General features: G+C 41.0%; 1 long non-coding RNA gene across 3 annotated transcripts in view; it reads right to left on the bottom strand.

Moving 5' to 3' along the window:
* The window catches only part of LOC133278529 (uncharacterized), a 58,980-nt gene that overhangs the window by 2,057 nt on the left and 33,842 nt on the right, over positions 1-23,081 (bottom strand). For all 3 annotated transcript variants that reach the window (XR_009746580.1, XR_009746579.1, XR_009746581.1), the window contains 2 exons: positions 11,764-11,862; positions 455-511 (listed from right to left, as the gene is read on the bottom strand). This is a non-coding gene — a long non-coding RNA (uncharacterized LOC133278529). The remainder of the gene's footprint in view (positions 1-454; positions 512-11,763; positions 11,863-23,081) is intronic.

Raw genomic sequence — 23,081 nt, 5'->3', positions numbered from 1 at the left:
CCTTTCCTGCTCCTTCACCTCTAGGGAGTGAGAACCAGGAGTGCCCGAAGGATGGGAGTCCAGCGGTCTGGGAAGCTTCCCCAAAGCCAGAACCAGCCGGAGCGGCTCCCCGGTTTCCTCAACAAAGTTGCCTGGTGAAGCCCAGTGGCAGGAAACAGTTTACAGCACAGTAACTCGGCCCCTTGTCTGAGCTTTTTCAGCTTGGCTTCAGTAAGATTACCATGATAAAGACCAGCACTTTTTTTTTTTTTACTTCCACTTTTGCCCCTTCAAGTCCCTACTTGATCTTGACTTATCTGAAGTTCATTCTGGTACTTTGACACTTTGGCTATTCTCCCAGACAGATGTAATTACAAGAGTTCAAATAAACCCTTTTTGTTGTTATTGGGGCAGGGGATGAGGGAGTGAGGAGAAAAGCAGAGAGCTGCTCTAAACTTTTGCTGGGAGAACTCACCTCCTCCCAAGGCTCTTCAGGTCTTCTCTGCAATTTACAGGGCCCAGAAAGTGGCAGCTGTGGGACATGATCCAACATTCAGGTTTAGTGTGAAACAGAAATAGCAAAGAGTGAACCCAACAGGATAAATAGGAATTGCAGACTGCCAACTGCGTTTCAGCATCTTCCAATGAGACCTCAGCATTCTTACCTTGAGAAAGAATTTGACATTTTAAAATGAGAAACAAAACCCATGTGAATGCTCATTGAATGCATTACACAGTGAAACGGCACAGTGGCTTGCAGTCTACTTCAGCACTCATTCAGTTCTGATGTGAAGAAAAACACCTTTTATTTCACCCTTCTCCATCTTCACCACATGCTGGAATTCCTGGACAGTCTCCAAATCAAATACAACCTGCTCTCCTTACCTTGTGGGACTTAGGGACATCCCTGTTGCTAGGGCTGCAAGGTACCAAAAGGATAACAAATATATTTCTGTATTTATGAAAAGTAGTCTCTCTCATCCACACATTACAGAACTCAGTTCTAGTTTCCTGAGAGTGGAAAGCAAGTTACAACTCCAGTTATGGTTCACCTGGGAATAGCTTATAGAGATTCTCCTTTATGTCAGCATAAAAAAGGGCAGTCAGCTGGTGAAGGCAACACAGGCATAACCCAGTCTCTAGTGCAGTGTAAAAAGAAAAACTATGGCAGGGTTTAGACTTTCACTCTGACGACATTCACAAACCACCTGGAACAAAGATGCGTGGGGAAAGTGAGGCTGGCCTGAAGAGAAGAATTATTTCTGTATCTTCAATTTGATACTTAGATTTGTCACTAGACATGCTACTACATTATTAGGAAGTGGAGCTGTATTTCTACAAGGAAGACTGATCTTGTTGCTTTTTATTCTATTACTTCCCAACCCTTTTTTTCTAGGCCTTAAGTACTTGTACCTCCACACACTTCACTGGTGCAGTTCCTGATTTAGTATTCTGAGAACCGCTATTAGAACCACTACGCAGATCTTTAATCCTTTTGACAAGATATATTTATATTCCTCCTGTATTAAACAGAGTCCATAATGCTTTATGCAGTGACCTGGATGACAGAGTCGTGGATGCATCTATTAAATCTGTGACAACACCAAGTGGGAACAGGGTACCAGAAAGCTGGACTTAGAATAGAAAGTGATCTTGACAAACGGAAAGCATGGTCTGAAGAAGCAGCAGGCTGTCCAGCAGAGACAATGCAAGATAGTGCACATAGGCAAGAATAATCTGCTGCATGAAGACGGGTTGTAAAACATTTAGTTAGAGAGTAAGCTCTACAGAGATGAGAGCTGAGTGGCTACTGAGGGTTGCAAGATTAGCAAACCCAAACACTGCAAGAGGAACTATGAGCACAGGTCTGGCCTGGAAATCATAAAACATTAATAAATCAGTTCTATGCCGCATTACAGCTTCAAGGGGAGTACTGCATCCAGTTGTCTGTGAGGCGCTTCAAGAGGGACACCAAACAGTTGAAGAGAACAATAAGGATGAACAGAGGTCTAGAAAATGCAATTAATTAAAATGACATTAGCTTAAAAAGAAAAGATTGAAGTTACTATTGTCTGCAATAGTGGGAAAGAATTTTTTTTTTTCTATTTATTTAGTTATCCCATAGGAAAAAACACAAATTGTATCGGGCTTAAGTTGCAGGAAGAAGGTTAAGGTTCCAGACTGAGAAATACGTTTTAATGGTAAGAACAAGGGGGGCTCTGGACCAAGTTTGACAGGGAGAGAAGGTCCCTGAGAAGCTGTCAGACAAATATCTCTCAGCGATGAGTTGGTATTATCTGAAGCTGTGTTGTGCAGGGGAGCAAATTAGATTATATTTTCTTTAGAAGAACTTTCCAGTTCTGCAGTTCCAATAACCAGTAATCGTAAAAAAATTAGCGGTTAATATAATTTTTCAAGATCCTCATCCTTTCAAAAGTTGTGCTGGTTTTGATAAAGTTTTCATAAAATAAAACAAAAAACTTATGAGCTAAGCTGTCAGTTCTACCATCCTCTACAAAAACCTGGCATGTATTCATCTTATTTTATTATGGTATGATATCATGAAATAATTATTGTCTTGTGCTTAACAACGTAAGAACTGCAACAACCCATAAGTACTGGACAGGCCTTTTTAAATAGTCTACAGAAATTACTTCTGAAACATCATAAAGTCTATATACAGTACCTGATCTTAAAAAATAAAATCAACACTCCCACACTGGGAGATGTATCACCTAGAGAGAGCCATCTGCCTGCATGCTCTCTGGTATGCTTTTCTGTTAATTCTTATGTCTGAAAACAGAGAAAGCAAAGACCAAGAAATGACAGGCAGAGTTATTGTACCAGAGTATATACTAGAGTATTAAAAATAGATTCTGTTAAAATAAATAAAACAATAGCTTAAACTAAATTAAATAAATGTTTCTTTCTCTTTGATGGACTAAATCTTGTATTTCCACTACAATTCAGAAACATGAGTTATATTTTTTTTTTAATTTTCTGTTTAAAAAAATAGTACGAAAAACATCACAAGAAAAGAATGGTTCCAAAATATATTTTAAATTATACAAGCCAGCTGTGCATAACACGATACACAGCTTGGTGCACTCTTTTGCCTTTTTTTGAACATTTTAAAACACACCAGCACGCTGCACCAGATTCAGCTCCTGTATGAAGAAAAAGCATTTCTACCTGGATTCAGTGGATTTATTCTCATGTTCAATGTTACTCACTCTTTCTTCCTTTCTTTCAAACAGAAACCGGACTCAGACCTATTGCACTTACAAATCACAATGAAATTTTACATCATTGCTATTATTCCCTTGGACTTTACTGTGAGATCACTCTGTGCTTTACAGCAGTAGATAATTTTGTTGATTTTTTCCTCTCCCTGCAGTCTGAAGGATTTTTTGCGTCTCCAAATGAATTTTCCCAGGCATGAGCAATACCCACTGAATGTATTTAGGATTTGACTGTATTATATGTTAATCACCTCATAGAAATTCTCAGCCTGGTGAATAGCTCAGTTCAGTTCTGAAGTATCAATGTTACATTTATTATTAAAATTAGGACATACTTTGCATGTTCTTTCTTAGGGGATTTGTAGCACTTCAAAATATGTTTGGTTTCCTTTTTCTTTCCAGTTGTGTGCTTCCATTTAAAGAATGCCTTTGCCAAATTTGCAGCAGCAGAATCTGAAAACATTATGAGTGTTTAGGTCTCTTAACACCTACGATGAAATATCACAAACACTGCATAGGCAAGAAGATACAATTTGAATCCCCCTTACAATACACACCTTTTTTATTATCAATAATTACACTTCCTTCTGTGGGCACAGATGGATTTCCTTACCCTTAAAGCATGTTTCAGTGTACGCCTAAAATGTACAAGGAGTACATCTTAGGAAAAACACTCCCATGTATAAGGATCTGACCATAGGCTATTAACATCAATGTATGTATATGTGATTTACAATTTTGTAGGTTAAATTTATGTAGATCCTACATGGATGACAACCACAGCTTGTATTTTCTCTCTGAACACACTTTAACATGCATAGAGAGTACAAGGAACATCTTAGTGCAAAGTGAAATTTAGGCGTCTTGAGGGCATAGGAAAGTTTGGTTCCTGCAGAGGCTGCAATTCCTCTACAGGATCCCTCCAATTTGGCTTTTAGCTACAGGAAAGCAAATCAGACACAACCTCCTGGTGTTTGCATGGATATTGACCAAAAGTTAACGCTAGATACATGTATAAAAAAAATTCTGCCTGTGTACCCTGGAGGTGTGTCCTGGTTGCCATGGGAATGGTAATCATGAATTTCCTGGCCAAAGTGTGATCAAAATCCCAACTTTCAACACTGCATTAATGTTGTTTTTCACACTTGCAAGATACAGATTTTAGCTGTAGTTCAGACGTTCCCCAACAGAATAAACTCTTTCCCTGATATTGTGCTAGGACGTTAAACTTAACAAAAAAAAACCCACCAAACAAAAAACCACAAACAAAACCCAAACTAAACAAACAAAAAAAAAACCACAACAAAATCAAATAAAAAACAAACCAAACAAGAAAAAAAGGTTAAAAATGTAATAGTCACATGCAGATAAACCTTTATATTATAACCACCAGCATTTCCAGCAAACCCCCTCCAGTTTCCATTCAAGCTGGTGGCTCAATGTACCTGAGACAGCTAATTAAAAAAGGAAGTGGTCAAAGTCATGCCTTTTTTTTGTAAACTTCAAAGGTGATCCCTCTCCTTCCTCCTCTTTACATTTTACTGTCTGGCTTTCTGCCCATCCTGCAGCTGTTAGCCGAGCCTGTGTTTCATGGCGTCAAACCTGCCTCCTCACGGTCCATAAAGTTACAGCAGGGATCGTGATACGCAGGTGTGGAAAAGCCAGAAGTGCAAGATGGGCCCGTTAATGATTTTTCTGGCACCCCATGCTGAGCTGCTGGGAAAAGAGAGAGCAGCTCCAAGAAGGCAAGGGACTCTTTGTTTGCAGAGGTATTTGAGATCGTATTACTTCTCCCACAACAAAGGTGTTGGGTTTTCACTTTAAGGGCTGTTTACAGAAATGATCCACCTTTTATACAGCTTTTAAAAAATGCTTTGAGGCTTTAATTGGACACAGGATTTGTGTCACACCAGTATGAAAACTCTTACTTTTCATTTAAGCCCCCATTAAATCATTCCATGATCTTACTCATTGATAAGCAGCCAGCTCCCATTATGTGGACTTAACAGAGGAAAATAAAAAATCAAATCAGTAGGGGTACATTTATGTCATAAATTCTAATCTGGGAATTTCTGCATCCATTTACCTTTGGGCAATGAAGGCAACGAAGGCAGAGGAGACCAACTGCTAAAAATATTGCTGTTCTTGAAATATCTGAACAGTGTCATAGCTAATATCTAAAACAGTTTATAAAAGTCACTTAGAGGCCTGCTTCACTTTAAACGTTGCTGCTCAAGCTGTGATCTGAACTGTGTCCAAAGAACAACTTTAAACAACTCAAGGTCAAGACTTTTAGAAATGGGTGCCTGATACTAACAGCCTGCAGAAACCACTTTCTGGACACACAAGTGACACATGATATTCTCTGCCGCTCAGAATCAATGGGTCTTAAATCATCCAAACACCAAGGCATAGCCCAAATTTCACAAAATACTTAGTGTCCAACTTCAACCAGTGTCCCTATATCCAAGTAGGAGAGAGCCTGAACAGTTGCATTTGGGCTTTAAACTCAGTCCTTGAGTCCCTAGTTAGGTGTGGGACACTAGTACTTCTGCAATCTCTAGGTCCTAGGCTGCCTAGCATCCCAATCTTTAAGCAGCTGTATTTTAACCCTGCCCCTTTGCGTCGGTATTTTAAAGCTGGGCGGTATTTTGATGCTAACAAAGAGCAGACAAGGACTGAGAGCAGCAGTTAGTGAGGAACATACTGTAAGGAGATGGGAGGTTTAAGAGGAGCTGCTGAGGCAGAAATGTGCTGGCTGTGCTGTCATCTCAGCTGTTCATCCATACATCACTTCCTTAAATGTTCAGCAAAGTAGGGATTTGTCTACACATAATCTGTAAGACAGTTACAACTTCTATTGCTACAACTCCTACAGATACAAAGGTGCTGGGGCTCAGAGCTCAAAGATGGAAGTTTAGTTGTGGAACTGCATATCCATCTAGACCTACATGATGGATATGCCCCCTCTGGCAAGCAGTGGTAGATGAATTTCAGGCTCCTGACCTGCTCACATATTTTTTCCTAATACTGTATTTCCCCAGACTACCATTTCTGATGCAGTAATTCCTAGAAACTGAAACCTGAAGAAAAGCAGTGCCAACTGTAAATTAGCTGGAAACAAGGAGCATCATGCTTCTGCTGCTGCTTCAGCATTGGGTTGTCTTACTCAGTGGCATCTGAAGCTTTGAGATACCAGGATATCTCTTTAAGAAAGGCCAGTGGGAACCAGAATGGACCTCATCATCTGCAACAGTGAAGAATGCAGAGTGGTTTTCTCCATGCCTGCAGCTACAACTTGCTCAGAACTGGCATGGCATAACTTTGCTGACAAATGGGTAAGTTGCCTTTTCTGAGCACATTAGGGAATGATGTGCATGTGTTTCATGATGCTCCTAAGATCAGTTCTGACCACAGAATTTCAAGGGGTCTTGGTACAAATAAGACACTGTCTTTCCTCTTTTCCAGTAACTGCTGTGATAACTGTGACAGTATCTTCAGCATAGAGATATAACACAAACTGATCATCCCAGGACTGCAAAAAGATAGCCTGTATCCAAAAAAAAAAAAAAAAAAAAAAGAAAAAAGCAACCAAAGCTCAAAAACCTAATTCAGGAATAGAACTCTTAACAGCATCCACATACAGCAGGGAAATAGATATAGAGAAGGTAGCAACTCTATTTTTGTAGAAATGTATTTCACAGTTGTCAAAGGAAGAGTAAGGTGAGCTCATGAATAACTGCTTTTGCTTGACCCTTTGACCACCAGACTAATCTTTCGCTATACATCCTGCAGCAGTCTGTAATAACTTCCCCATCTTGTTTCAGCAGATATATTTTAACAGCAAAGCACAAGGAACAAAATCTTCTATTAAACTCAACAAATCTCAATAGCCTTTGTGCTTCACCCACAAGCCACAACCTAAATTACATGAATTGGCCTTTCTCAATATGTTTGCAGTGTCCCAAAATGTCTTCCCAATTGTATGAAAACTACATCAGTTTTTCAAGGAAGAAGCTCTGACCTTGCAGCTCTGGAGGGCTATGAGCCAGTCCTCTGTGCTCTCACAAGGAAATAAGTTTATAAAAAGCATGTTACAAACTGAAAAGCTAAAGGAGACTGGGCATGGTGGGTGTGTGTTGCAGAACACTATGGTAAATTATCAGCTCTGCTACGGAACTCCTTAATGACCACATGCACGTTATACAGTCTTTTTGCACCACCACTCCTTTCTCTGGTGATGGTGGCAGCACAACCCTCATCTCACAATGAAAGGCTGGAACAAAACAAGCGAACAAAACAATCAAACAAAGCAATCTTAAGGGTTGTGAGGTACTGAAATACAAAAACAATAGAGACAAAATTTATCTCAAACTGATTTTTAGGTTCTGCGTTTCTTCAGACTTCTGTAGGATTCTTCATTCTGAGATTCCCAACCTTTTTTTATGGATGTTGCTTGCAACAGTGCTACATACAGCATCCTGATTTTTGCTGCATTGAAAGTCCCCTTCGAAAGGCCTCAAATCACAGTTTAGTAAAGCCAGCTATAAACCTGAGTAAAGCATCTCGCCTCCAGGCGTGATCACCTGTTCTTCACGGGCAATTAAGGACTGTGTCTGGGTTCAGCTGCTGAGAATCCAACTGGGACTGTGCTCTGGGATTTTCTCTGGCAACCTCAGCTCTGCCTTCCCCAGCACAGCTGGGGTAGGGGTAACTGCAGCTCCTGGCCACATGCTACACGGAGATGACTTGTATGCCACACGTGACACGTACCACACCAGGGCTTTACCATGCTTGACTAAATCCTTTAGGCTACTTCTAACACATAACAGTTCTCAACACTGCACACTGGCAAAATAGCTTTTGCAGACTGCTGTTATTATCTCTGCTCTGTATCAGTGGAGTTGTGGGATATATTTTGATTTAAACAAGTACCTTTGTGATATCAAACTCCAGTTTCTGCCAGCTTATTTGTCCAACATTTAATGTTATGTGTTCCTTAGTTTGAAATCATAGGCTTTAACCCCAAGACTGAATGAGGTACACATGTCGTGCAATGTTCAGTCTCCTACTTGAACAGGGGTACAGCATTAGGCTTGCAGGGCTATCCTGCTTCTTACAACCCTGCTAGCTTACTCAGAGAGTAAGACGTTTCTAGTGCACCTTGATTTTCCCAGACTTGTTTGCCAGATTTTTCAATTAGAAATATTTGGGGTTTGTGATTTTCCTTGAATTCTGTTTGGCCAGCTTATAGCAATGGAAACAAGTACAAGTTATAGCCATGTCTATGTGCTTTTATTTTTAAGCTGAAATACTGTTTTCAAACTGTAACAATTTCAAAACTATTGAAACGCTGAAAGTTTGTGAAATTTAAACCCAATTCTGAAAACCAGTGGAGTTCAAACATTTATTTCCTATTTCTTATTTTTTCCCATTTTCAGTCATTTCTAATCAAAGAAATGCTAAAGAACATTTAAACTTGATAAATCCATGCTAATATGACAAGGGCTAAGCCTTGTCTGATCTGGCAACCAAGGAGAAGGTGGGAGGAAATCTGAGGGAACAGCCGGAGTGAGAAGTGAAACTGCAAGACCGTGAGATGGTGATCAAAGGGAACAAGGACTCCCAGGCACAGTGAGAAAAAGCATTACTGTCCTGGAGAGATGAATGAAAAAAAAATCTGTAAAAACACAGGGTCCTCTTTGTCGGGCTTTTCCCCCAGCACTGTTCGGAAGAGTTGATTTTTAACTGTTACCTTAGCTCAATTCAGATAGTTTCATTTGCTTCCTTCAGTTTGCCTTATCTCAAATAATGCCCCAAGCTCTAGAGTGCATTTCAGTGTACACTGGGTGTAAATACAACAGCACATATGACCCCATTTTAGTGACTATCCAGCCAACTGGATGCCCAAAGATTAACAAGATGATGTTTGAAAAATTTTTCATCTATGAACCTTGAAAGGCAAACACTACAGCACCATGTTATTAAGAAAAAAAAATCAACCAGACGAGATTTTATTGCTGTTGTCAACAACAGTCCCTAAAACCACCTTTCAAACCAGCAGATCATTGTGTTTTAAAGCATAATTAGTGCTGGTAATTTTTCTCCTAGTTAAAAAAAGTCCCAATGCAAACCAAAACCACTTTTCTCTACTGCAACAGTAAAAGTTTGGGGTTTTTTTTTTGAGTCATTTTCTACTGTAAGTTGGAGCATAAAAATTCTTCAGGTATGGCATAGATAGATACCAAAGCGACAAGATGGAAGCCATGTAAATTAAAAGCAAACACACACAGAGAAAAAATCCAAACACAAAAACCTTGCAAGCCCCCAACACCAAACCAGCAGAACAGTCTGCTCCTTAATTCTGAAGTGCTGATATTGACCGTTTTTTGCAGCTGCCACACCTCAGTGCTGTCCCATAGCTCTCATTCATATATTTTTTTTCTTGTGCTGAATGGAGTAGAGACACAATTTCTGAGCACATACAATATTTCAGGTGATAGAACAAGATCATGGTGGGAAAGGGGGGGAAGGAGCGCTCTTCAGTAAAGCATTAGAAGGCATTTTGGAAGACTTCATCACTTCCAGCTAAAGCTTAAATTCAAATGCCTTAAGATCTTATTTCCTTTTCTGCTCCTGATTAAGTTAGCCACCTGCTTCTATGAGTAGCAACCATGGTTTGTGTATAGTAGTTTCTATGTAGCAATAATTGTTTTTAATGTTCAAGAAGGAGCTGTACCTCTCAAGCTGGTCCAGAGATAGGCACACAGAAAAAGAATCAGTGAAGGGAAAGAAATAACTTGTACAGGGCTTCAAGATTGTCGTAGTTTAAACCCAGTCAGGTAACTTGTTCACTCACTCCCAGTGAGTGGTGCCGAGCTGACAACAATCAAGGTCCGTGTCCGTCTCCCCCCCCCCCCTTTGCACCGGGGCTCTCCCCTTCCCCGCTCCCGGAGGAACGGGGAGGAGGATCGAGAGAGTGCAACTCCTACGGGTTGAGACAAGAACAGTCCAGCAACAAATCACCACCGCTACTATCAGCTAAAACAATGATAAGGGAAAATAACAAGGGAAGAGAATACGATACCACCGGCCAAGAAAACGAGTTCCACCCGGAAGCTCCCGTCCTTCCGGGTAACTCCCAGTTACCCCCCACCCCGGGCATGACGTGCTGTGGTATGGAATACCTCCCCGGCTAGCCCGGGTCAGGCGCCCCGTCTCTGCTTCCTCACAGCTTCCCCTCCTCCCTGGCAGAGCATGAGCCTCACAGAGTCCTTGGTCAGGGTAAACATCACTTAGCAACAACCGACAACATCGGCTTCACCAACACTGTTCTCAAACTAGAAGTCAAAACACAGCACTGCACCAGTTAACACAAAGGAAAAACATGACTGCTACTGCTGAACCCAGGACAAAGATCCACTCCAATCAGGGCAGTGGTTGGTCTATTATGATGACCGTGGTCTGGGCACTCTGGAGGAGCTCAGAGAACTTGTGCAATGCTTAGGCAGCAACATACAGGAGCCAGTGAAGAAGAAAATCGATGAGGATAGTTGGAAAGCAAGGCAATATGAGGTACTGCAATGGAGAAGAAAAGATTTAAGGAGCTTTGAAGATAAGAAAAGATGGGGGTTCAGTGACAGATCCTTCCATGGGAGCAGCACAAATATTGGCTGAGAAATTATTTTAGCTCTTATGCCTGAAGAGTGGAAGTATCTGTCCTGGAGCAGAGAAAGGGCTAAACATTATTCTGTTATCAAGGTGGGACTAAGTATAGGCATGAACACTGTCCTGTGCAACAAAGATATGTCATTCAGAGATCTTCCAGTATCTACCAACTGCAGGGAAAAAAGCAATTAAAAAATGTACAGTTTCATCCTCAGCAGTGAAGAAGGAGGACAACCACGCTTGTTTAAAGCCAGTATATGTGTAACATTTAGGACTAGTGATATAATAATGTATTTTTTATTGAGAGCATCAAAATGGGGAATTTCACTGGAAAGCCTGGAGAAGGGGGAGCAGTATAGTCACTGCTTGAAATTCCTCTCTATGTGCAAAGCACAGGCAAGACCTTCACAACTGAAGTGGTACATTAGCCTCATGTTGTGCAAGACTGAACTACTCCTCTGCACCTTATAGACATATGAATAAATTATGATTAAAGCCAAAAGATATGCCTTGAATGACTTTTTGAGATTATTTTTTATTATTTAAAAAAGACACAGAGATGCATTGAAATTAGAATAAAAGGATGGTTATAACATAACTGCCTCTTCAACAGGCAGGGATTGACAAGTCACAAATATTTTCCTGTTTAGTCAGATAACTTTTTAAGAAACAAAATCAGCTCTCAAGTGCTCTGAAGCCAAGCATAACCAAACCACCCACTGACTTATGAGTAACTATAGAACTGGCTACCAAGTGCAACTCCGGTAAGGTCACTGGAAAAAACTGCTGACAAGCATGACCTTTATAACACTCAGCTAAATAATTATAGAGCAAAATTCAGCAGAAAGGACCCAGCCAGGACTTTCACACTTACCTTAGGAAATATTTGCTCAGTTTCTTTTTGGGGCTTTGTGTGCTCATGACAAGGAGGCGAACATTGGCAGCATGCCGACCCCTGTGCTCTGGCTGGGCACTGTGGGCAGAAGAAAGCAAGCAGTCAGAAGGATGCGTTTTCTAAATGGGACAGTCAACTCATGATGGTTCATTTGCCCCTTGATGTGCCATCCTAAAATGTATCTTCATGGGGGAAAAAGTAACTTAACAAGCAGGACTGGTTTAGAGATTATATTTTCCTTATTCAAGCCAATCTCCATTTCTTTGAAAGAAAATGAAGGAAACTTCTGAACAGGACCACATTCTGGGATTTTTCCATATTTCACTCTTTTTACCCTACATATGTTCTTTCTATTGGACTGTATTCTACTCTCATTTACCTTCAGTGGAAGTAGAGTAATTGTCCTAGTGTCAGTGAAATCTGTCCAGTTTTACATGGCCATAGCTGAAGTAGCCCTCCCATGATCTCTCTCAGCCAACATGAGTAGAAGTTACTGGCCAAAGGAGGTGCTGATCCCTCCTTCTATTGCTTGCACAGCTATGTAGTAAGTTGTATCAGATAACCAGCTCAAAACTAACCTGAAAAAAATTAGGGTGCAGAGAGGGGAGATGATTTTCCTTCAGGCCAGCACCAAGGTCTGATTCCCAGCACAGGTGGCCTGAATTCCAAAAGGAACACAAGCAGAGAAGAGCTGGAGGTGACACCTTCGCTTTACACAGCACACTCATATCAATCCAACATTCTAGTGAAACTACAGTCCTGGTCTAGTTGACAATTAGGGGAGGTAAACCAGGAGAAGAATAAAGAAATACTGAAGATGTTAAAAAAGGATTATTTTTTCATTTTGTTTGAGCTCTCTGTACTGGCTCACTTTGGTGTCAGACAAGTACTAGCAAGAGACCAAGGACAGGAAGGGGAGGGGAGCAGGACTTGGCAGCAATAGCTGTTGTAGCAGCTCAGCTTTAGCACCAACCCATCACTTAGAGCATGTGCAGTAAGCTGATTGTTAACAACAGCAAAACCTCAAAGCTGTTGAAATGACTTTTTTTCTTTCCTTACCAGCTAGAAAATTACAGTAGTTCTTTCTGACATCTTTCACAAAAGGTGGGTATACATGAAGGTACAAGATCTGACTCAGAGACCAAGAACTGAAACAGTAGGTCTTGGAAACAGAGATTTAAAGCCTTTTTCAGGCCACCTTACCCCTCTTTTGATAGAAGAAAGGGGAGATAGAGAGGACCCTAATAATCTCTGCACAAAGACCATTCTGATGAAACCTTAAACACAGTGTTTTTTCTCCAAGTGGTTGTTACCTTTCATGAGACCTACAGTAGAGCAATTGCACTGGTTCATTCTTTGTTCTCATAGCTTCCTCTATCTGCTTCAAATCACTGTTGATCAAGTGCCTGCTGCCTGCAGGTCTCGGGAACGGTGTACAAGAAACCCTATACTGGTGTTCCAGAAATGTCTGGATCTGGCTGTGCTGGAAGGAGTGTAAGGTAATTTGCACGTTTTCACTTCCAGGCATGAACTGCAGTTGCAAAGGTTCATGTCTGAGGCAGCAAAGGAAACCTCAGCCATGAGGTAGATTTGATTTGGATCAGTTGATGGAAAGTATCAGGCAAAAGTTTGTGTCAATACTCCAACTATTTACAGACTCTTAGATGAAAAAGCTTATTCCAATGACTTCTTGAATAATAACATGATGAATGGAGTCAGCAGCTGCAACAACGGTGTGGATGCACTGCACTTAGATTTTGTAATGGGTCCGATTTAAAATTTCCTGTGAAATTCTGCACTTTCTAGCGGGCAGATTTAGAATAACTAGACAGGCCAAGTTCAACCAGAAAAGATCCTGAGCAACATGGTCTCGATCTGAAGCTGGAGCAGAAGTTGGATTAGAAACCTCCAGAAGTCCCTTTCAACCACTACCTTTTTAATGCTTCTAAGCCCACATAGCTGTAGATTTGCTCCAGTCACTTTAACAGAGATACCCCACTTCACTTGAGTACTTTACCAAGAGCACTTACAAATGATAACAGCTGAGGTCATTACCAAACCCAAATGCCTCTCTGGACTACCTGCTTTGGCCAAACACCCAGTCACTGCCCTGTCAGTGTGACAGCTGGGTGAAGTACAACGGACTCTTGAACAGGAGACAGGGTCAAAATCAGTTAGGCCCTCTTTGCCTCAAGACGTAATAAATAAAGACAGGATTAGATGAAGAGCTGTCAGGGAGAAAACATGCTCTAAAGTCTGATTATTGCTCTTCAAACTACAGAATTATTTGTCTTTATCTGGAGAAGAGTTTGTGTGCCTCTGAGACCATCTCCTCTTTCCAGCTGGCCTAATTAAAAAAACATACAGGCAATCTTGTCTGTGTCCTGACCATACAGAGCAGCACAAGGTGTGACTGAGAGGGAAAGTAACTACAAACATCCCAGCTACGGCAGGCAGATTAAGCAGGAGGCCAGCTGAGCAAAGAGAGAAAGCAGCAGACCAGCCTCCTGGACCCAGTGCCAGAGGTTAGCTATATAATGTACTTTGCAAACAACAGAAGTCCTTGTAGTTCTCTTCCTGCTGAAACCTCTTGCAGCCTGCAAACAAGAGTTAAAGCAAAGAAGAAGAGCAATTTCCAGTAACCTCCACAAGCGTGTGCATCCCATAGTTTTTTTGTCGGTTGCACACAGCCTTAACTTCAAGACTTTCATTGCTTTAACTGGGTGTGTTCATTTTGACAAAACAGAAGGTAAGGAGAAGTCAGTCTCAGAGAGAAGACTTTCATTATAGCTCCACTCGTTTTTGTTAACGTAGTAAACGTGGGAGCATTGCTTTAATTTCAGTCGTGTGAAAAAGTAAAAAGTAAAATCTTGTCTCAGTGCATAACTATTATGTCCTTAAAAAATTGCTAAGAACTTGTAAGATAAGTAACAGTTGCATTTCCTGCATGCAGGAAACAAGGGGAAAAAGAAGACATCTGAAGAAGGAAAGGATCAAACATTCTATCTAGCTTCCTGACAAAGAGGAGGATGAGTGAGAATTGATTTTTATGCTGCTTGCTGCATGGTCCTGCAAGTCAATGCAGATCCCTACTACTTCTTGCTTCAGATCTGTTTCAGGAGAGATTTTGCACCCAGCAGGCAAAGTGTGCCAGCACTGGAGTGAGCAGTGTTATCGGGTGTCAGCTGCAGCACTCTGATACATCCTTGAGAACTAGCACATCATTAGGGATACTTTCACAATGGAATGTGTGGGTCCTAGGTCCATATGTCAGACAAAATGGAGGATGCTTTTAAGGAGAAATTAAAAAAACTAAACCAAAACCTTACTACAAATAACTTTTAGCAACTGTTCCTGTAAGTGCTGCTTTTACATTTGATTTCAGCGCTATTACTGAGGTACTCAAAAAGCATTTTGATAAAGTGACTCTGTATGCTCTTCTGGTTAAAAAAAGAAAGAAAAAACTCCAAAACCAATCAATCAAAAACCCCACCACAAGATGTAGCTGTTTGTTTGAAAAGTGGTCTGGAAAAGAAATTAACATGGAAAATTTTGTAATGCAACACGGTGTATTAGAGTTATAAAGTCTGATGCTCTCATCTTTGCACCTTGGGCAGTCATTGCCACCTCCCTGAATTAGCAGCAGTTTACACCTACTTGCACTGATATAAATGACAACACAAGAGCAAGGTGATAGGAAACAGGTCTACAACATATAGCCTCAGCCAAACAGACCTGCACTCCTTTCACAGAGCAAATACATTGCTCTATGTCTAAGTATATATTACAATAATACTAATAAGCTATGTGGAATTACATACAACATAAACAACAATTTTATACACTAGACTTATAAGAGCTTTGTTAATGACTGATATTTCTACAAACAATAAAACACCCCTGTTTGCATATTGCATTCTAAGTACATTTTAAAATAAGTCAGGATTTGTTTTTTGGCACAGCTGAAGCAGGACCTGCTCCCACTGCAGCTATCTTCATGAAGAAAACACAAGTTCACCGCAATCAAGGAGATGGCAACACAAGGCATCACGGCTCCTGAAGACCACTTCCAATTCCTACAGGCAAGTACCTGTTACAGTGACTCAGCTTCAAGAGCACACCACTGTAAGATGAAATACCAGACTCCCTGACCACACTGGCATGTGGCCTCAGCTGTTACTCTTTGTAAACTACATGGCTGAATGACCCCAGGTTTTCTAAGAAGTGATGCTGTGGTTTGCTTTTTCACCTTGAGGTTGCTGAAAAGCATGAAGACCTATGGTGCTCTCCAGCCTTCCTTACCTGTGCTGCTAAAAACAAACTGACACAGGCCTCCCATTCTCCACAGCAGTCACCCCTCCTGCGGTGGCAAGAGACTGCCAATATCATATCCGAGACTCCCCCACTCATGGAAACATTTGTGGTTAACAACTCTAGATTTTTTTCCTGATTATCAAGTTTTATTCCAACTTTTTATTTTTATTTATTTATTTTATTTATTATAACTGGAAATACTTAATTTGAAATGAATTCCTAAGGACCCCTCTTACAGAATAGCTATTCAGATTATCTCCCTGTATTAGCCCTGCCTAAAGAAGCTTATTTCTTCACATTGCCAAGCATGTGAAAGGAAGCCCGCTGTTGGAAGAGTTACCTGTCTATTCACAATACACCAGCTCCTTTGCACCAGTTGCCACATGGATTGCTTTCTATCCATAATCCACCTGCTTCATAACCAGCAAGCTAATACTGTGGGGCTCCCTTTGAGTACTTTTATTGAAGAACATTATGCTGTTAGTGAAGAATAAAAGTGAAGTTCAAACCAAGGCCAAATCCATGCCGTCTCTGATATGGGAGGCAAGGGGAAGTCTTTGCTTCAGGCAACATCATTTCACTTTAGGATGAACCACCTGAAATGTTGTAAGCAAACAAAGATTTCTCACTCCCAATCCACAAACTCCATTTTTATAGATCTATCCTATACACATGCTTCTCTTGTTCAGAAATCCTGAACTTCATCCAAATTCTTTGGCATCTGCTGCTCCACATCTAACTCTGTTTGCTGCTAAGGTTATAGGTAACTATATAACACAGTGAAGTGAATATCAATACATGCAACTTCAGGTAGCAGAATTTCACTCGGCTGCTGTGTCTAGAGTTAAAACAGGAGCAGCTGGTGCTCAGGAGACCCGGGTTTGGGAGTTACGGGTATGAGTGGAAGGTGGACTGGAAAGGGAAGGAAGTTTGTTTACACACAACTGATGACAATGCCTTGCCTATCAGCGGCTGCTTCTCTGACACTTCTATAACAAAAAGTGAAAGAGTATTTGTGTGGGGATGGCAAAGCTGGTCATCAGAAAATGCAGTTCCTCAAAAGCTATTCCATGGCAAGAGGGGCAGCCTCTCCTTCTGTCCTTGCACCAAAGGGCTAGACCCTACCATCCACAGACCTCTTCCTCCTCCTATGGCAAGTGCATTTCAATGATGCCTAACCCTAACTATTCTACGATTCTATGATTCTGTGCCTGAAAGAAAAGCCAAGAGCTTCTGCAGGACAAAAAGCACTGGACATACGTAAAGTGGTATTGCTCTGGGAAAGGAAGGCTGCCTGAAGCATTAAGTGGAGAAGTTCAGGGATCTGTTTTGTTGTGATTAAAAACAGGTGTGGGAGGGAAGAGAGGGGAGCCACAGTCTTCACCCACTAATATTCAAGTACACTGTAGTAGACACCAGACAGACACATAAAACACCAGGTCTCAGGCCTTCCTTGGTATGTAAATTTCGCCTCATGCCTCTGAAACCTAATATTGCTACTCACAATCATCACCACTTCCTTGACCCGCTCTGGTTTCTGAACGCTGCATGTGTCTCACTCAGTTTTGTCCCCTCCTCAGCTCTGTAACAGCCTGCACTATATTTCTACCTCCTGGCTCTCACCCTTCCTTGTCACCCTTTTTCTCTTCTAAAACTCATCTTGGGTTTGTCCCCCTGGTTTTGAAGTTATGTCTCTACCATAGGGTAGAGATGTACAATTTATTTTTAACAGGCAAGCTCAAACACCCTTAAGTCTGATTTAGATTGCAAGGACCAAGCCCTGGGCACTTCTGATGCTCCCCAGTTCTATCAAAGCTCTTTCTGTGTTACACTGCAGCCCAGCACATATATGGATTTCTCACTGCTCTCTAATGGCTCCTCATTCTCCTCTGCCTCTTGTCCCCTGTCTGTGAGAGCTCTTCAAAGCTCTATCCTGGGCCTCATCTTCTGTATCTTATCCTCAGGGAGCCTCCTCTCTTCATACTGATATAACTATTATCTCTAAGTAAATGGCTCACAAATCTACATCTGAATACCAAACTGATCTCCATCAGTTTAGCCCTACATATTTAATAACACTTTTGATCTGCTGCCCTGGAAGGATGACTATTTGTGTAATCCTAAACTTTGCATTTATTACTGAACAGCTTGTATTTTTCCTTTTATGTTATTTCCTTTTCTCCATGCTGATGGCAGCAACATCCTTCTTATTTCAATAACTTTAATTCTTGATATGTCAGCCTATCAATGCTGAATATTTTCTGCTTTTCAGGCCCTCCTCCACTATAAAACAAATAAATCCAGACAACATGATTGTCCACATTGCTCAGCTTGATCTACTCTAAATATTTCCTTTTTCAATTTGCCACTGCTCCTGTCTTTCTGGACCTGTGATGAACTGAATAATACATATGCATCACACTCCCAGGATCTGGTGCACTTAGCTACAGTAAGGTAATCAGTCCACAGCAACCTTAGTTACATTACAAATACAATGCATCAGCAATAGCAAAAACAGTTGTTCCCTAGCCTCTGTGACTTCCCTTCCCTTCCTGTTGAATTTTCAATTCCTGCACATTATCCTCAAATTCTATGCCAAGAGCTGGGTAAAAACTCTCTCTTTCTGGCTTCTCACAGTGCCCATGCTGAACATGCCCTCAAAGTGATACTTAAAAAAGGCAACTTGAACTTGCATTGAAATCTCTCCTTCACGTTGGTGCCTGATTTGGACTCCTGTTCCAAATACTAGTTTTCACAAACTTTTTCAGAGCCTTGAGATGAAACTGGCCAGCATGTTCAAAAGTAAGGACAGAAAGAGGGACAGATAGCAGAATTGCAAATCAACCTCATTTCCCTAGACTAAGAGTCAGAGTCAAGAAATCAAATCTTTAAGTACCCAAAAATCATGTAGATGAGGCCCTTAGTCATATGATTTAGTGTGTGTCTTAGCAATCCTGGTGCAATAGTTGGACTTGATGATCTTAAATGGCTTTTCCAACCTGGCTGATTCTATGATTGTATGATCATTTACTTGCATGTTTACACAATTTACTTCCTTTAGTTCCTCTTGTTTATTGCCAGTTAAAATAACTCCAGTGAGAAATTAATTACCTCCAGCAAGAAATAACAATTACCTTTAAACAGTTATCTTTATATTTCAGCTCTAACTATCCTTTGAGAGGCACGGAATGAAAGGAGGAATGAAACAAATGCCACTGATCCAGTAGCCACTTCAGAAAGCCAAGGCAGACCTACCTGTTCTCAGTGTTTTCACTACTTTCTTCACATACTGGACTACAAACCATTTCTTAGGGTCTGCTGATGCTCTGCAGACACCAGTAAATCAAGCATGCCAAGGGAAGCTTTCTAACACAGAAGCTAAGTGGCATGAAGCATCTGGTACTTACGCTTATGCCAGGAAACTCTCTTAGCCTTCAAGCCAATGTGGCTGCATGCAAGCTGCTGATTGGCATCCATTCCTGGAGCACTCTCCACAGCAGAGTTGTCTGGCAAGTTCCAGTCTCCATGAATCTATAGATTAATGCACATGTGTTTACCTAAATGAAGATTACAGACTGCAGTTCTATGCCCAAGATGGATTTTGTAAAAACTCCAGCTTTCAACAGTTCAATATATGCAGTTCTGCTCAGACATAACACTGTTCCAAGTATAAGTAACACCTGAAAATGGGATCCATTTTCTTCTTATTCAGCAAAGTATCATTCACTTCCAAAGTTTACTAGGCATAGTGGTATCATCCAAGAAAAAGAACAAAACCAAAACATCTCCTTGTCTACACTTAAGTTGTTTTAATAGCTAAAATCCAGGAAAAAAATGTGCAAGACTTACAGTTTATTTGTAAAATATTTTGCCTACTGATTTTGTTGGTTTTTTTTTTTTTATACCAATAGGTAGTTGGATTAAATAATCCCTGCAGCCCCCTTTCAACTGAACTATTCTATTCTACTTTGTCTTCCATTTTAACACTCAAGAGAAGTATCAAAATGTTAAAACTAACTTTTGAAAAGAAATGACATGATGCATGAAAAACTCTGGATCTGGTATTCTTTTATTCTAAGGTTGGTCCTGCAGCAAGCCAACAAAAATACTCATTTCTCATAGTAACAAGAAGTTGACCTTGCTCTGATTTAAAAATCAGAGCTGGGGAACAAGAACTGCAGAGGAAAATTATTTTATTGTTGTTTTTTTAAACTTCATGAGGCTGAGGATATTTGTTTCACCTATAGTGATATACATACACAAGTGCGCAGTTGAATTAAATGAAAACTGAAAGAAGACTTGCCTGTCTTTGTATGATGGGAGCAAGGGATTTAAAGAAAGTGCAACAGCACTAACATTTACAAGGATTTGCACTGTGAACATAAGCAGCTATGTATGGAAACAAATCTTAATCCAGGGGTTGAATATATATCTCTAACCGTGGTGGGCAGGAATACAAATTAGGAAATGCTCCAGGCAATGTCTATGTAAAGCCCACATCAATTACCTGTATCAGTTACAGAATGAAGATACATTTAAGTTAGTGCCAGTTAGTGAGAAGACACAGCCTTTGATTGTAAGCCGTTTGCATTTCATGGGGAAAAACCAAAAGCTTTCTGGGCCCAATTCCCCATGGACTGGCACCCAGGTGGCTGCCTACATGCATTGCACAGGCATACTGCTATCAGTATAGAATGGCTCAGTATGACAACTACTTGCAACTCCTTGTGTGACTAGAAATACATTCCTAAATACAAAATACTAGGGGGAAAGAAAAGCGAACATCCAAAAGCCAATAGGCATATGTGCCATTTTCGCTTCTTGCTTTTCTTTCCCCACCTCACCCTTGGGAACACTGTTAAGCTGCCCCAAGCTTAGCATACCAAAACAGGCCCACTTATTTCAGCTATCCCCTCTAAACTCATGGTCTGAACTTCTATTTTCCATAATTGTTCTAAAAATATCTTGTCTGCACTTCATTTTCTGTTCTTACCATTCTGCCAATAGCGTGAAAATTCTGGGGGTTTACAAGTACTTTTCAAGTGTCCTTTTCCCTTTTCCATGCATAAAAGGTTGCCCCTTCATTTCTCTGCTTTACTTTTCTCCCACCTATTTGTGAACAATCACTTCTGCTTCAGTCAAGCATATAGAAACAAGCGCTGAGCCAAGACATATTTGCCTTGGGTCAGGCAAACAGGGCCGATGTGGCCCACCCTTAGCCTGGGGCAGGATGAAAGGCCAACCAGGCCCCCTCACGGTTTGGCGACATCTGGGCTAAAACTCCCTTCATTCGGGAACAATTACAGAAAGTCACCCAAAAGCGTCTACAAATAAACCTCTTTCCAAAGCTAAGAGAAGATGCTTTTTCACCTCCAACACTCACCACCCATTTTCTGCTGTCACTTACACTGGTGGGAACCCAAGGTGCTTTCAACAGAGGCAAATCATTTAGGACTTTCTCTGGGTGCACGACTTCCTTCCTTGCAGCTAACCCAGACTAGACAGTAAAGACAGTAGTTAAAGTAGGTAATTCACACCAGACAGTGTATGTTTTGGGTTTTTTTTTTTCCTTAACCAGAGAATGAAACAAATTATAATTGTGTGTTTTCACTTTGTCTCTGTTTATAGAGGTAAAACTCACCTTTCTTTCATGCTGCCTTTTGCCAGACCTGCGCACTGCATAGGAGTTATCTAAGTCTTCCTGAAGAACTCAGCTGGTGGCTAAATCCTATGGAAAAGTAATTTTAAGAATAGACAAAACTGCAGCTTATAGATGGAATATCTACCCAGACAGTAAAGATGGAAATTGAACATGGCCTCAGGGCTCCTTTTAATGGCAATGGATTGAATTGATTTTAGTCATATTTCACTGTCCAAGTAAGCCTTTCTGTCAGCCTACACTAAAACATGGAGCAGGCCATAGTCCCACTCCTCTGTATGGGATGTCCACTCATCAGATCTGGTCACTGTAAACTACTCCTGGGTTCAGCTTGGAGACTATAGCTCTCATACGTAAAAAGAGAAAACAGCAATATTTGTTCTCCCAAGCCTTTTTTCCAGCCTACAGTCAAAAGATAACATTTGATATCGTCCAGCATACAGTGGGCCAAATGCAAGAAGTCCATATTTGAGATGAAGCAAAGCTCTCACAAGCCCTGTGCTCCAATAATAAATCCTACCCAGAGCTCAAGTGACCATTTATTTATCTAATTTCCTTTAGACAAAATTCATTTATTGTTATCAAGGACATTTTCTGGCCCTCATGGGACAAAGCCTGCCATAAGCAACTATTTTCCCATCTTGTAGTGAGTTGCAGTGCTACCCAGGAAAAGCAGAGATAATACTAGGGGATAAGATGCATGGTCAGAAGATGTAAAGGGGTCACTGCACTTTCCCTCATCTGTGGACACCCACTTTCCAAAAACTGAGGCAGTGCTTTGCTCTAAAGTCTCCTGTTATCACTGTGGTGGTGGCCACGCAGACAGCCAGGGTGGAGGTGGGATAGCTGGGGGATCCTCCGCACCAGGAGGAGCTGGACAAGAGGTTGAAGCCCTCTTTTGATCAAAAGAAAACCAATGATTATACCAAATGAGCCAGCTCTTCTTCTCACGTTAGAGGCATTAGTCTTACAGCTTAAATCCCCTAACTAAAATCTAGCTTGTCACCTACATCCTTGCCATGGGAAGAATGTGCTGCCTAGACAATGACAGCAACTACAAGAGACCCCACTGAAAATGTACAATCAAATAGCTGGGCATTGGCAGGTCCATTCCTCATCACTGGAGATGAGAACATTGGACCAGTGTCTAGGCATCACAGCGCTGCCACCACTCTGGAATGGGACCATAACTTTGTAGCTTCTCTCTTCAGTCGAAACAGAAAGCAGCCATTGTACGGTTGAGTGACAGGGAGGAGAAAAATCCTCTATACAAACACTATTACAATTGCTGATGTTGTAACAATCACATAGATAACAGCAATAA

Source organism: Pezoporus flaviventris, unplaced genomic scaffold (assembly GCF_033815535.1).
Source record: "Pezoporus flaviventris isolate CSIRO_AGI_PZ_B2104156 unplaced genomic scaffold, CSIRO_AGI_Pfla_v1 ptg000066l, whole genome shotgun sequence".
Taxonomy (NCBI): domain Eukaryota; kingdom Metazoa; phylum Chordata; class Aves; order Psittaciformes; family Psittacidae; genus Pezoporus; species Pezoporus flaviventris.
This window is presented reverse-complemented; position numbering and strand designations above follow the sequence as displayed.